The sequence below is a fragment of the Symphodus melops genome (genome assembly GCF_947650265.1).
Source record: "Symphodus melops genome assembly, chromosome: 19".
In the NCBI taxonomy this organism is placed as follows: Eukaryota; Metazoa; Chordata; class Actinopteri; order Labriformes; family Labridae; genus Symphodus; species Symphodus melops.
Window position 1 is genome coordinate 841,826 of NC_136709.1, and position 13,381 is coordinate 855,206.

At 44.5% G+C, this 13,381-nt stretch overlaps 1 long non-coding RNA gene across 1 annotated transcript; it reads right to left on the minus strand.

Moving 5' to 3' along the window:
• Positions 1–4,999: 4,999 nt before the first annotated feature.
• Positions 5,000–8,560, minus strand: LOC306840939. The gene is made up of 2 exons (XR_013781404.1): positions 8,352–8,560; positions 5,000–5,627 (listed from the first exon to the last, which is right to left on the minus strand). It is a non-coding gene; the product is annotated as an uncharacterized lncRNA (long non-coding RNA).
• Positions 8,561–13,381: the final 4,821 nt, after the last annotated feature.

Below are 13,381 nucleotides of genomic sequence, written 5' to 3' on the forward strand. Positions count from 1 at the left end.
TGTGAGACTCTAATATGCTGCATGGTTGTTTTTACATGTGAAGTGTATCTCCCAGCATGCACCTCAGGGCTTCAGAGCATCAATATTCATTCTCTGATGACAGCAGAAGTCAGCGCAGTGTAACGATTAACACTCGACAAACGCTGCAGTCCGACACTTAAACAGATGTCAGAGAGACGACGAGACGTTTTCATCAAGGACGAGAGGGTCCGAACTCGTCCTCAGAGAAACATACAACACACACACACTGACACACACACACACACACACACACACACACAGATAAACACAAACAGGGAGAGGAGTCGCTCCACACAGCTTCAGGAGGAAGAGGAGAAACTGTAGATTATCAGAGAGGAAACGGATGCAGAACAAAAATGTTAGGAGTGATGACGGAGGAAACACGAATAAAAAGATGCAAGACGATGTAGAAGAAACGATGAGCAGAGTGAGAGATGAAACAGGGAAGGACGTGGAGAGAGGTGAGGAGGAAGGAGAAGAGGTGAGAGGGAAGGAGAGCCAAATGAGGGGCAGGAGGGAAAATGAGACGAGAGCTGGATTAAAGAGTGATTAAGGAAAAGAAAAGACAGGAAGTAAAAGAAATGAGACGGAGGGGAAGGAGAAGACTCAAAGAAGATGAGGGGGGGTCGATGAAGAAGAGGAGGCAGCGAAAGGAGGGGAGAGAGGGTCAACAGAGACAGACACAGGAAGAGAGTCAGAGGAGAAAAGTGGGAAAAGAAAGGTGTATATAGAAGAGAATGAAAGAGAGAGGGCAAGAAGGTAAAAGAAGAAAAGAGGGTTGAAAAAGGAGAAATAAGGGAGGAAGAAGTGAAACTTACAGGGAAGGGAGGACCGACCAAAAAGGAAGAAGAGGAGGTGACAGAAGTTGAGCAAAAAAGACGAGAAGAGAGGACGGCAAAATATGAAGTTAGAGGGCGAGGAAGAGAAGCAGAGGTGTACGGAAAAGGGAATCAAGTAGGGAAAGGAGGAAACAGAGGATAGAAGTAAGAAAGGAAAAGGAGACCAGAGAGGAAAAGAATCAAATAAGTGGAACGGTGATTGATTAAAAGTAGAGAGAGAGGAAAACAAACAGAATGAAAGACGTAAAGGAGAAGAGGAGAGGAAAGTACAGTGAGCGAGGCAAGAGGAGCAAATGAGGAGAGACCGGGAGTAAAAATGTGCAGAGAAAGTGGAGAGAAGAAGGGTGAAATAAGGGAAGCATGTGGAGATGGATTGAAAGAGAGGAGGAGGAGGACGTGTGCCAGGCCTCTCCTCCTCAGCAGAGGGTTTGGACAGGATGTCATGTTGGCCGATGGCTGCTGAACTCCTCGTCCTCGTCCTCCAGCAGACAGCCTGTCAGAGCGACGAGACGTGGCTCCTCCACCCCTAATGACCACATGGCTGAAGGTGCTTATGGAGGGAGGGGTGAGAGAGAAGGGGGGGGGGCGGAGAGGAAGGATCAGTGACACAGAGAGAGGAAGTGGCTTGTAAGGGGTTACTTCATTATGCATCAAATTAGAAAAATTCATAATTTATCATTACACCCATGCTGAAATGCCACCCAACTGAGCCTCACCCCCCCGAACAACATCACACCGAGGGAGGGGGGGAGGAAAAAAAAAAAGAAAAGAAACTGTCAGCGCCCCAGCAGCAGCCGATGGGCAAAATTAATATGCAAATATATTCCAGAAATTAAAAAGCAGAATTACACAGGCAAATGAGGTAGCTACACTTGAATTGTTAGGATTATGAATAATTACTGTGAATTTCCGTCTCCTAATATAACTTGTTTTTTGATAAACAAAGACTTAATTATCGAGTCGCGCTGGAGAATTTCCGCAGCACTCATTAATCTTGCAGAAAAAACAAGTCCCCGGTGGCCGGCGGTAATGAAGAGAGCGTGCCCTGAATCGGCGCGAGGATCAGAGCCACGGGGCGGCGGGCGAGCCACCACCAGACGCCGCCCTGCCACTGTCCCCCGCCGTACCCGGGGGGGTCGTAACTTCCTGCGCTAACTATCAAAGGGACTTATTTATGCTGGCAACACAGCCATAAGTCCAATTTTACGAGGCCTGGGGGTGTGTGTGTGTGTGTGTGTGTTTGGGGGGTGTGTGTGTGGGGGGGAGTGATGCAGTGAGTGTGAGGGGGGGAGGCATCTAGTGATGCACTCTGGAAATGCCACTTTAGTCACCACAGCCTCCCCCTCCTCCCTCCCTCCCTGTTTGCTCTCCTCTGATACAGACATGCAGCCTGAGGTGTTTTGGCAGAGTTCTGCCCTCTACAGGGGGCAGGAGGGCACTCAGGGGCAGGCCAGTGTGTGTGTGTGTGTGTGTGTGTGTGTGTGTGTGTGTGTGTGTGTGTGTGTTATCTCTCAGTGCATGTTGGCTGGTGATCAGTTGAAGAAGCAGGCACTTTTCAGACTTTAGTTTCTTCTCTGTCTCTGTGATGGGAAAAAAGTAAGCTGATCCAAAAACTGCAGAGTTTTATTAAGATAATTATTTTATGTACCAATAACATGTTTGAATCAGATCAGTTATTTATTTAGTTAGTGAGAATAAAGTTGACATCGTCACCTGTTAAGGTAAATCTGACCTGAAGTCCCCTCTGCTGTACCAAGAATTTACTGGAGTTACTTGGTCCTGATTTATTTTGATTGATTTCATTGATATGAGAGCTCTCCTCCAACAGCGTCCTGGCAGTTCTTCTAGAGATCCGTCAATACAACATCTGAAATCTACTGTTGAATTTGTTCTGAAGCCAATCAATAACGGCCGTCTCAAACTTAACTTTGATGAATCTCGATGGAAACGAGATCAGAGCTGAAGCGATGTGACCCCTGGGGAGAAGACACACAAACGGTCAGTAAATTCAGTCCCGCCCCGGATTATGTCAATTAATCAATACCTCTTAAAGCTCTGTTTTGTCTACCTGGTGTTTTTTGTTTGGTTTTTTTCCACTCAGGTTTCTACCTGTTCTGGCTGCGTTTGATTCAAACAGATTCTAGATTCATAATTCAAAGTCTGTTTTTCATTGAGTTTCTTGTTTGGCATTCTACTGAGCTAGCATTAGCACTAAGCAGGAAGAGACTGATCAGCTGGAAAATAAATAAATAAAATTTAAGTTAGAAATCTACTTAAAATCTCAGAAGATAAGAATCTCAATTTTCACATGACTGTTTATTTTCCCAGCTCTACTGGGCACATGACTTTTTCTCCGGGCGGTCGTCTGCTCCTGGAAACGCTCTCTCATTTAAAACAACTTAAAATGCACGCTGGCACTCAGACACGAGGTGGACGCAGGGTGAACAAAGCTAAAGTTAACATGTTGATTTCTGCTGTAAAAATTGATGGGACCCTAATGGGGAGCCACTTGTAAACTGAAACTTTACTGCTGGTTGTGAGTCATATTTACCTCTGAAACAAAGGAGCGTGCAGCAGTACAGTTGTCTGATCTTCACATACAGTACAATATTTGACTTGATAGAAGCTCTCTGTCTGTCTGTTGGTGTCTGAGTCTGAAACTGTTGGAGTGACGACTGATTTCCCCGCAGAGTTTCTGTTTCCTTCCAGGCTCGAGTCTCTGCCATCTGTAGCTCAGATCCCTGAAGCTTTAAATCTTCTTCTCTCGCCTTCTTCCTTCTAATGACTCTAAATATAACCACCAGTATTTGAACAGCACTGATACAAACCTTCAGAATCAAAAAGAGCCTTTAAGTTAAAAAAAAAAAAGAAAAGAAAAAGGCGCCTCACTGCTGAAGGAGCGCATATTTTTAACACTGAGAAGTTCATTTATGAAACAGAGTAGGTTTAGACTGGTGACTGTATAATTAGCATGCCAAATGTTTAGTTTATGAGTTTATGGCAAAGACAAAACACCCACTTATAAGTCCCCTTGTTATTGTTGAACATTAAGTAACGTACACTCATTAGCATTTTGCTCTTGTGTCGCTGCTAAGCTAATGAATAGATCACTGCGGTACGCTTAGTGTTCTAGTTCACCATGACTGAAGACTGTTCATGTGTTTACTAGCTATTAAGAATCATAGAGAGGGATTATTAAAGTCAACTCCATCAATCCTGTTCAGCAGCCAAAGGGGCTCATGGGAGATGCGGTCTTTAAAAAAAAAAAAAGGGGGGGGGGGGGCAACTGACAGCACTGCTGGTTTAAGTCTCTAAACTTTCCCATCAGTCGACCAAGTCCTCAGATCAGTTTCATTCATCTACATCTCCACAAAGATGACCTTTGACCTCAAATCTGAAATTGTTCTTCTGTGTTGTGTTTTGAGCTCTTCGTTCACACTCTTGCTGCCTCGCCGAACGCCGATGATGACGCCATTGCTGTCGCACTTTCCATTGTAAATGGGAATTTTTTTAAACTTTTTTGCAATAACTGTATTCGAGGTATTAAAGCAATAAATCCTGATGCAGTGAAAAGTGCTTAAAACCGACTCAGAGGTGGATACATGTGCTGCTGCAGCTGCTGTCCATGGTGCTGATCAGACGCTGGTTTGTTTGACGGTTTCATGGCGTTTTTCAGCACGTTGACGTAAATCATCTGTTGTGAAATCGTCTGGAGTCTGTGCATGATTTTGCAAAAAAAACAAAAAACTGTACAGTACTTTCCTTCGTGTCTAAGTACCTGCACCTCTAATACAAGCCTGTTTAAACTGTAAATATAATCCTTTAACGATCTCTATCAAACAAAGAGCCAGCAGCGTGCAGCGTCGAGTGTGTGTGACGCTCCAGCTGTTTTTCTAACCCTGACCCTGAAATAAATTTTTTTTCTACGAGTTGCACAGAGCTCAAATAAAACGGGAGGATTACGAGCTGTTGACTCGGCTCAATAAGATCCTGGATGAGTAAACCATGAAGTGTCCGCTCTCCTCACACAGTAACCCTTCACTTTGTTTCATCACCACACCGCCGGGCCGCTATATTTAACTTTGTTTATGGAGTCGGGGTGTGTACGAGTGTGGCTGATTCAGTGCATCTTGTCAATGTTTCATGTTGAGAGCAGTTTAATATATCAGATTGTGTCTGTGTGCTCCGTGAGCCGCTGCAGTCATCAGACTCCGCCCGGACTTTTTTAAAACACACCAGAGCCGCCAGCTCCTCCCTGCTGGTTCAGACCTCCACCTGTAACACACTGTACAGAAACACTTCACACATTTACAACAACACAGACAATCAGGGCCAAAACACATCAACACATTTACTGTGTACAACCTTTAAAACGCAGGAATCAAACACTTATGATGAAGACGAGATGGTCACTGCACTGGAGAGCTACTGCCGGTGGGTATTTACGTACCTTAAGCCCGCTTGCTAAGGAGGAAGCCCACTGCCTCCAGCCAAAGCTACGGATGGTTCCCGCAGCCTCCTTGTGAGAGCTGCTGCTCCGGCCTAACCAGGGGAATGAACTCAACTCCCAAAATGCTTCAACAGCGTGATCACTCACCTTCACGTGCAGCCGACCAAAAATAAATTATCCTATTGACATCTGATTAGAGGTCAAGCGTACAGTAACGATTATCCCAAGAACAGATTTATAATAGACCTGATGAATAATTATTTTCAGGGAAAAGAAAATCCCCGTGTTTGAAACCCCGGTTACATGTTTCGGTTTTCCTGTTGAGGCAAGGCAAGTTTACTCATGTGGAGGAAAAAAAGAAGCTTATATAATAAATAATAATAATTAAAACTTAAAATTTGTTTAAGTATAATATAAAAATAATTTAAATAATTTATTTCAGGAAAAATATAGAACAAATTAAAAGTTACAGTGCAGAGTGAAAAATAAGGAAACCGATTAAAAAAACAGAATTGATGCAACGTAGATCATCTTCATCCAGCTAATGTAGAATATACATTACATTATAACTAACATTTATATATTTTTAAAAGCATTTACATAGAGCCCTCCCCCAACACAGATGTAAGAAACAAATAACATGTATTTCCTTGTTGAGCAGCAGGCTTCAATATGAGACTGACCTTTAATTCATGTTGGGGGGACTTTTATCAGTGTGCAGAATTATGCTGCTGATTGTTCACATCCTTCCTCATGTCATTTTATCCTCTTCTTAGAGATTTAAGTCGAGCTTCTTTAAAGTTTGCTGCTTTTTTTTTTTTTTTTTTTGCTCTGTGAACTTGCAGAGCGTTTCATGTTTTACTCTCCCCTGAGATCAGCCTTGTATGTTGTTCCCCTCATCATGGCTGCTGTGTCATCAGGGTGTGCGTGTGTTTAGCGGCCTCAGTAGGTTACAAGGCTCAACCAGCAGCGTTAGCCGTCCGATCACAGCCAATCAAAACACTAGCTGTGACCCCGGGGAGAGGACAGGACGTTGATGCTAGACCGTCTAACCCTCCTCACCCTTATTACCCCCCCCCCTTTGGGGCGTTCATTAAGGACAGAATGCAGAGTATGGATCTCCAAGGACAGCTCGGACACACAAGTGTACAGCTGACACACACACACACAAAGAAGACTCTGAGCGCGTGCACACATGAATCTATTACGATAAACATGCAAGTGCACAGTCTATACCCCCCCCCCCCCCCACACACACACACACACACACACACACACACACACGTGGACACACAGGATGTAATTAAGTCGAGCAGTAATAACAGCAGTGTGTCCTGCCCCTAACAAGGTTGCATCAGCAGAGTGTTGAAAGGAGAAAGAAGGATTACATCACAACACTGATGGTGTGTGTGTGTGTGTGTCTGTGTGTCTGTGTGTGTGTGTGTGTGCATGAGGGGGTAACCAGCCCAGTTACCTGCAAGCTCCGACATGCAGCTGCTCTGTAAGCATTCTTTAACATGATGCAACCTCCACCAATCATCTGAACAGAAGAGCGGAGCAGCTGATGACAGAGAGGCCGAGAATCACGCCTCAATTCAGGCCTTTCATTTTTCCCCCCAATAAAAGAACAGACTTTATCCTGTGAAAGAGGATAAACACCAAGTCGGACATATCTGGGAGTCGGACACAAATCCTGCTGTGCCATGTGGAAAGACTTTAAGTGCAAAGTTCAGTGTTTTAGTGAAATATCAGCCTTTTAAATCCCTTTTTCATTTTACATTCTTTCAAAATAATAAATGTTTCCAGCTTTGCTATCGGTTAGCACTGAGAGCAACTATATGTATAATATATTATAATATATATGATACACAAACCGTAACATCATGAATCACAATTGTGATATTTGTTCTGCAAAGAAAAGCCTGAAATGAACTTCCAGTTGATTCATTAATTTCTTTTGTAGTTGTGATTCATTTCAAAGTTTACACATGATGTCACTCAAGCTGGCGGCCAAGAAAGTTTCTTACTGCTGCACACTGTCCGGTTTGTAACTCTCAGTTTCCACCTAAACGAGTTTTAACAGGTTTAATTTTCTGTTTTTGAAAGCGGTGTTGGAGCTGATGAGTATTTCAAATCAAAAGCATTTCACTTTGGAGACGTAAACAAACAACCAAAGCTGTAAGAAACTGAGACGAGGTGCGATGATGGCCTGGCGGTTTTGTCGTGCACCTCATAACTCCCCCCCCAAAAAAAAACAGAGGTGAGGCTCTTTTATTGACACAGGTCCCTTCGGTCATTATGTTTGTGAAATGTATTTTTAAAGCGGGTCAGCATTAATAAAGAAAGAGGTCCAGCAGGAGACGGATTCTGATCGATACAGACCGCCATGACACTCTGAGTCCATGTTCCCCGCCGGCTAACACGCCTCCATAAAGAGCGGCCTGCAGCCTCGCCTGGAGGCGGAGGAGGCTGTCTGACCAGGACAAAGTGTTTTAAATCTTGAACTGGGACATGGCTTCACTTTGTTATGGAGAAAATATGAGAAATATGAAATAACAAAAAAATGGAGTTCCCCTCATACGTGTGACGGTCGCATGTTTCAGAGGATTCATGTGTGGCCGTTAACATCTTTAATGTATTTATTTATTTCCTCACTCTCTCATGTGAGAGAGCCTGGTGAGCAAAATAAAGAGGAAATGTAAATATTTAAAAAGGTCGAGTGTGTCTCCAGGAGCGTTCCCGTCTTAGAGGGATGATCCTCAGGGACAGCAGAGGTATCACTCGGAGGACTTTTCACGGGATCGTAATGAAACAAGAGGCTCTGATGGGAAACACGAGAATCACTCACACCGAGTGTTTTTGTCACCTGGTCACGAGCTCTCGACGGTGAGAGTGTTTGTTCCATTATCAACTGTGGTTCTGATAAGAGGTTATGAATTTCGTATTAAAGCTCTTAGAGCCTTTGTGTCGGGCTGGCTTTTAGTCCGAGGTTCAACAGAAACGAGAGAAGTACGACGAGGAGAGAGTCATCAAACACTTACCTGCAGGTTCATTTAAGAAGACATGACAACATGAGGTCCTTTGGAGCGCCCCCTACTGACTGGCTGCAGTGACAGTTATAAGCCCCGCCTCCTCCACGGGTCAAACTAAAACCATTCAACCACAGATTCAGTCATTAAAGTCAGTTTTTAAATCAGGTTTCTGTTCATGCGTTTACTTTAAATGATTTCAGTGATGCTGAAAAAAGAAGACGAATGATCTCCTGCAGACGCCGAGTGCCCGGTGATATTAAGCATGTTTGATATTTACCACTTCAGATTGTGCTGCATGTTGACAATAAAGCGAATGAGAGCAAGCTGACACACATCTGTGGCCCGAGCCAAGTGGGAGACTGAAAGAAAGAACATGCGACAACGTTGATCGTCCTCCATGTTTTCTTTTGAAATCACGTTTTTGTGAGATCTCGTGTCTGTGCGGTCCTGTGATCCGGCTAAATCATCCAGTGTGTGCATTCAAAAGATTTTAATGTTAAATAGAATTTAAACTTTCCTTGCGTCTGCTGTCCTGCAACTTTTTAAAGTTGGTTAAGGTTTGTCGATCGTGTAGTGTGCAGCCCGACCGGAGCAGGATTATCTGACGTGCTGCTGTCGAAGTTTGAATTGAAAGGAAGAGAAAGATTAATGAACACATGTGGAAAAAGTAGTTTGTGTTCTCTGCAGCAGAGCGTCAGACCACCAGCTGCTGCCACTAAACCGTGAGCACGGAAACATTTGTTTGTGTTTTTAACGTCCTCTCTACATGTATGTCCCCTCTCCCACAGGAGGCCCTTCACCACACTCTTAATGAAGTCCCAGTGTGTGTGTGTGTGTGTGTGTGTGTGTGTGTGTGTGTGTGTGTGTGTGTGTGTGTGTGTGTGTGTGTGTGTGTGTGTGTGTGTGTGTGTGTGTGTGTGTGTGTGTGTGTTGTTTTTCTCCCCAATTGCCTTTTTGAGTTGTGGCCTTAATTGGGGGCCCGAGCGTCCAATTATCGGTGACTTAGCACGGCCGTTTGGCACGGCAAACATGTGGTGGCCAAATCTAATGTTTTCCCTCCGTCCCTCTCCCCTCCCGTGACCTCCTCGAACTTCTCGGGGGGGTTAACAAGGTCCCTCCTGGCGTCTTGTCCATTTCACACCTCTGAAGAGGTGAGCTTCTCATCCAACCTGCGTCCTTTTGTCGAGCGTCCTGCATCTAGGTCACAAACAAGGAGGGGGAGGAAGGAGGGAGGGGGGGGTGAGGAGGATCGCCGGGTGATGATGGTGGAGGCAGCGGACAGGCTGCCTGGGAGTCCCTTGGTCCCTACTTCATTAAAACCAAATAAAAACGGGAGGTCATTTATCTCCTTCCCTGCAAAGCCATAAACACAAATAGGTTCACCGCCGTCTCCTCCCCCTTCCTCCCCCGTCCTCCCCCCGTCGGCCTGCGAGCATATATCACAGCAGATAAAGGCGGCCTGTGATGATAGCTCGTATTCAATTGGAGTGTAAGTGAAATTTGAGATTGCAGATATGAGTGGAGGCGTGTGCGAGCGTCTGCTTTGTGTGTTTGTATGTTTGCGGGGTTTTTTTGTGTGTGTGATGAACCTGCAGCTTCTTTTCTTATTTCCTCGGCGGGGACAAACATTAAATCTCTGCTCGCTCTGAGTGATGAGCTCTGCTGCTCTTCATTCTGCATGCAGGTGCAGCGGGGCCGCTGACATGTGAGCTATTAAGGTGAAGACTGGGCTGTAATGTTGTACATCAAACTACAGAAGAGCCGGATGTTTCTTTGCCTGGAAACACCAGTATTATGTCTGAGTATAATTACACATCAGAAACAACATTGGAGAAAAATAAAAACGGAAAATAAAAGTTAATGTAAAAGTTCAAAATTAAATGGTTAATTTCAGGGTCCTTCTTTTTCATAGACATAGAAACATTAAAACAGAGCTTATTAATACAAGGTCCCATGATTTACTCTTTATTTTTTAGCGCCTTTCTTCAATAAGCATAAAGCATTTGCGTGTTTTTTTCTGAGCGCTTCATATGTTTTGGACCGTCTTTAACACTGAAGTTTAAAGTCTCAACTGAGCTTCGGATCGTGTCGTGTACTCACATCCTAAAATCAAAACTCAAAACTGGACAGTGCTCAAGTATACAGGAACCGTGCCCAAGACCACCTCTTCCAGCGGACCTGGAGCCAGACTTTGGGGTCAAGTGCGCCCAGGTCCCTCTTGTGACACGGGACTAAGTGTCTGACAACATTAGAGAAAGGATCCTTACAGAGAGAGAGAGAGAGAGAGAGAGAGAGAGAGAGAGAGAGAGAGAGAGAGAGAGATTTGTGTTAGAGAGGAAGAAGACTTTTTGTAACCAGTAAAAGGACAAAAGGATTTACTCGTGTGTGTGTGTGTGTGTGTGTGTGTGTGTGTGTGTGTGTGTGTGTGTGTGTGTGTGTGTGTGTGTGTGTGTGTGTGTGTGTGTGTGTGTGTGTGTGTGTGTGTGTGTGTGTGTGTGTGTGTGTGTGTGTGTGTGTGTGTGTGTGTGTGTGTGTGTGTGTGAGAGAGATGGACAAGCATGCAGGACAGGTTGATTGGTCAGATCAAACATGATCTCTAAAGTTAGACCTGGTCCCTGGATGGTACGGTGAAGTCTCTCCTTTACTTTGACTCGACGATAACCTTTATTCATGAAGGCCTGTATGTCTCCATCTCTGTGTGACTTTCTCCCCGAGTTCATCACCATGTCCTCCTCCTCCTCCTCTCTCAAACAGTCAAACATGAAATCTAAATCATGTGAATGAACCCTCTGTGTGTGTGTGCGTGTGTGTGTGCGTGAGATCTCTTCTGCTTGACGATTGAATTTCGGCCTCATCCAGGCTCCGGTCTACAAGTCTAACCCCAACCTCTGCCCCTTGCTCCCGAAACCTCTGCATGCTGTTTGTATAACTGGGTTAGTGCTGGGCTAAGCTACCTGCTCCGGGGGGTGTGGTCAGGTCGTCTGCAGACGACCGTCCTTCTTTAAATGACATCCATACGCTCCTGAGCGTGGGAGAACACGGGGGAAAGGAGACTCAGGGTTCAGGAGGGGAGGAACAGCACTCCTTTGGATGTGAACTTCAACTTGAGCTCTGACCTCACTCTGCCTGGCTCGGATATCAAACTCAGAACCATCTGCCTGTGGGGGCGGGGCCGGCAGGGAGTGCAGGGGTTGATATCGTACACTTAAAGAGCAGAATACAGACCGCAATTATCTCCCCATTCTCACACACAATCCATTTATTTGATCCTGGAGCCTCGACAGATGGACGGGGCCACTCACTTCCTCCCTCGCTCTCTCTCTCTCTCTCTCTCTCTCTCTCACTGCTGCCATTCCTGTGCAGGCCAAGCGAGGAGGAGCACATAATGGTGAGAGAGGGCGAGAGAGGGCAAGAGAGGGCGTAGGGTGAAGCAGGAGAGGAGGGAAACCTGAGCCTGCAGGGCTGGCCTCCTCCTCCTCACTCATCTCTCCATCCATCACAATGGGAAGAGGGAGTGTTTGAAGGAAATGGATAAAGACATGAAGGGGAAAGGAGGGGGGACAGCTGGTGAAAAGATTCAGTTTCTTTACCTGATCGTGATATTTTCTTTTTCTTTATCTCCTGAAATAACCTAAAACTGCACCAAGGTCAAATGTGATCTATGCGTGTCTTGCTATACAACCTGTTTTAGTCGTTTAGCTGTTTTGGTTTTAATGAATGAAGACTTTACATCTATCCTTAACCTTGTTTGTAAAGTATCTGCTTTAGAGCAAAAAGCGTTGATTTAAACCTTTAAATTTCCACAAGCAATGCAAGCGGTTGTGTCAGTTGTACATGCTGCAAAAGGATCCTCTGGACATGCATTCATGGAGAGATGTCAGAGTGACGGGGCTGCAATCAGCGAACGTCCAGAGCTGGGTGGGAGGCTTCAGTGGATTGCTCAAAGGCACCTCGGCAGTGCATAGGAAGTGAACTGACCAGATTTGGTCTGAACTTGGACAAGAACAGACAACCCTACAGTTCCCAACACAAGTCCCTAAACAATTAGCTACTGCAACAACAGGAAGTAATCGGGATGAAGAAACTGGGGCCCGTCTGTCAGAAACACCACCAATCGACCAATCAAATCAGAAGCTCAAGCCAAAACATCACACACTGACTAGAAAGTGGAAATGTAGAAACAGAACACAGAAATGAGTGAACAATATGAATCATTGAAGTCTCTGATGATCAGTTATTTCACACAAACCAAGAAGGTCAGAGCATGACATGCTGCACGACGCACAAGAAGATAGCAGTCATTGGCCACTGAAGAAATGTGAGCGTTGTTCAAGCAATTCCAGAAACGAAAAGCAGCTCCATCAAACAGATGGTTTAAGAAAAATTACACTTACAAAAAAGACTGTTTCACAAAACAGTTGTACATTACAACAACTCAACATACAAAAAACACTGTTGAGCCACAGTGTATATTACTCTAATTTAACATCAAATCAAAAACACTGCACAGCCACAGTGTTTATTACTCTAATTTAACATCAAATCAAAAACACTGCAGAGCCACATTATATATTAATCTAAATTAAGATCATATCGAAAACACTGCCCAGCCACAGTGTATATTAATCTAAATTAAGATCATATCGAAAACACTGCCCAGCCACAGTGTATTACGGAAGGTTACTACAGCCACACAGCATGACAGTAGTTTCACACATGTATAACGAACACTGCACAGCCAGTGTATATTACTCTAATTTAACAAACAAAAACACTGCCGAGCCACAGTGTATGACATTAGTTTCACAAAACACAAACACTGCAGATTAAATAATATTAAATGTGTCTTACCTTCACGTAGTCTTCAAGGTGCGTGGACTTTTCTCTTCTCTTTACGTAATTTACATAAACACTGCACAGCCAGTGTTGTACAATAATTCCACATACAAAAAACACTGCACAGCCACAGTGGATATTACGGTCATTCAACATAACAAAAACACTGCATAAGCCACACTGCATGACAGTAGTTTCACCAA